Source organism: Tenrec ecaudatus, chromosome 14 (genome assembly GCF_050624435.1).
Source record: "Tenrec ecaudatus isolate mTenEca1 chromosome 14, mTenEca1.hap1, whole genome shotgun sequence".
Classification (NCBI taxonomy): domain Eukaryota; kingdom Metazoa; phylum Chordata; class Mammalia; order Afrosoricida; family Tenrecidae; genus Tenrec; species Tenrec ecaudatus.
The window spans coordinates 56,949,368-56,951,998 of record NC_134543.1 but is presented as its reverse complement, the minus strand read 5'-3'; the positions used below and the strand labels follow the sequence as shown (position 1 = coordinate 56,951,998).

Sequence of the window (2,631 nt, the reverse complement as noted above, 5' to 3'; positions counted from 1 at the left end):
ACAGCCTCTTGTTTACCTTTGCTTTCTACCAATTCAACAATGAAAGGGGCCTCTCCGATTCAGAGATCATGCACTATGAAAAGAACTGGTCAAAATTACATGTTTCCTATTAAAATGTGAAAACTAGCTTTTAGAGTACATCAGCATACCAAAAGCGAAAGAAATCTTTATATGAATCTATGGTGGTAATTAAAATCAATAGAAGTAGAAATCATATTTAGAACCAGTTTAGTTCTCAAAAAATACTATTGATTTAATGAAACCCACTTCTGTTAACATGACACAAATTACTTTCACAACTATAGTAAACTAGGATCATCCAGACTGAGATGGAAAATATTCTAACGTAGGTTAAAGTGAAAAAATGTCAGGGCAAAATCTGCATCATGTGCTATCATTTGTGAGAACACGCAAACATTTATGAAAAGACAGGATATTTTGAAAGGACAGAACAATCTATGAAAGTGGCTGCCTTATACTGCCCTGGCAGGGGAAACGCCATGATCACGGAGGTGGTTTTCCCAGGATGAGGCTCACCCATTGCACTCTGGGTGTGCTGACCCCTGCGATTTCCCCAAATGTGGGAAATCTACTGCATAATTTGTGGTAGTGGGGGCTGCGTTCGTGCTCTCCCCTGCTAAAGAAGAAAAAGTGGCTGCCTTCTGGGAGGGTAACTGTATGGCTGGAAGCAACAGAGCAGAGAGACTGTCTTTTAAGTTCAATACCATTTCAAACGTATTGAATTTTATAGGTTGTGTTTTTCATAGTAGCAAAAAGAAGAAAGACTTAACTCTTCTGCATGCCATCGAACCAGAGCATGTTCACTGACAGCGGGCATGATGTTGCTGCTGATGCCGCAGGTCTTACCAGAGCCCGAGAGCAGAGTGAATCTTCATTTCCTCACAACGATCATCAAAACTCCATGTTCGTGAGGAGGAGATCATTGGGTGTGGGTTGATTCTGTTCCATTGTTGTTCAATCTCAAAATCCTGGAAGGAGCTCAGATTCTGCTTGAACATCAACATGGATTTCTCCTGGGTTTGGGGCTAAAACTTGCGTGATAACAATGTTTCAGAAACAAACCTGTGTGATAACATTCTGTATGGTGCAGTTGTTAGGCATTGGGCTGCTTCAAATCCATTAGCTGATCCATGGGAGAAAGAGGGGCCTTGACCCCCAAATAAACATCGCTCGTCTCAGATAACCCACAGCGGCAGTTCTGTAGGGTCCTATGAGTTGGATTCTTCTTGATGGCGGTGAGTTTTGTTTTTAATCTTGTGCCATGAGCATTGGTGCGGTGGCACCCGATTGGTTTCCAGTCGTCTGAATTGAGTTCTGTAGAGCAGCAATGCTGACAGAGGGGAGGGAGCAGAAGAGATAAATGCATGGACGCAGACGGACAAATCTCTTCCCTATGGAATGGCTAGTAGGTTTGGTTTCAACTGCTGACTTCTGATTTAGCAGCTGAGAGCTTGAGCTGCACCACAAGGTCGTCTTGGAAGCAGAATATATACTAGCTTCTCAAAACAACCACCCCCCATGCTCTGCTTCCATCCATTAAGCCTTCAGTATCTGCTAATGTATAGAAGCCATACCCAAGGTTTTCAGTGCCCACGTCCTGTGAAATGGGAAGCCAATTCCAATTCTTTCTTCGTTGTCTGTTCTTAGTCTGGAGCTGAAATTTGTTCACTTTGGGTGACTGCTGGTCTACAAAAATCCAGCGACACAGCTTCCAGCGACACATAGAAAATGAAAGCTACATCTTTCTCCTGTGGGCAGGCTAAGGGTTTTAAACAACTAACCTTGTGGCTCGCAAACAAATGGGTGAATCACTACACCACCGAAGTTCCTGTGTTCACTGTGATCATTTATGTTAAGGGCCGTCGAGTAGATTTCAAAGAATATCCCCAATCAATGTGCAATAGAACAAAACACTGCCAGGTCCTGCACCATCCTTCTGAGGATGCCTATGTATGAGCCCACCATTGCCTCGACTGGAACAATCCTCCTGAAGGGCCGTCCTCTTTTTAGCTGCCCTCTACCAAGCACAATATCCTTTCTAGTGGATGTTCTCTCCTGACACGTCCAGAGCACTGGTCATCCCTGCTCTAAGGAGCATTCTGGCTGTACTTCTTCCAAGACAGATTTGTTTGATCTTTTGGCAGTCCACGGTACTTTCAACCAGTAATTTTTTTTCCTTTAGCCAAAGGCTATTGTTAATAATAGAAGATTCTAGGTGTATTTTTAACTGGTTCCTTTTTCCCTTCCCTTCCTATAACTGCAAAAAAAATCTTATGATTATCCTGAATATGTGGGTGGAACTCTGGAGGCAAAACCCATTGACATATGGGTTCCCTTCATAAGATTAAGTACTCAGGAGGGTTTGCCTCTATGTTAAAATATGCTCAGCCTCTAGTAATTAGTTCATTTTCTTTTAAGCATTCTCTCTAGGTTCCAGCAATTACTTCTACTCCAGGGAAACTGTGATTGTCTTTATTCTCTTTTCTCTCCAACTTGGGGGGGGGGGGCAGCTATTTATCCTGTGACCTCAATTCCCTGCTGGATCAAAAAAAATGTTGATTTTCAATTTGTTCAGATTTTTCTTGTTTTGAAGATAGGAGTGAGAACTTC

At 42.6% G+C, this 2,631-nt stretch overlaps 1 non-coding gene across 1 annotated transcript; it reads left to right on the top strand.

Annotated features, from left to right (window-relative positions):
* The first annotated feature begins 475 nt into the window (after window positions 1-475).
* On the top strand, window positions 476-637 carry LOC142427212 (U1 spliceosomal RNA). Its single transcript, XR_012780023.1, has one exon. It is a non-coding gene; the product is annotated as a U1 spliceosomal RNA (small nuclear RNA).
* Window positions 638-2,631: the final 1,994 nt, after the last annotated feature.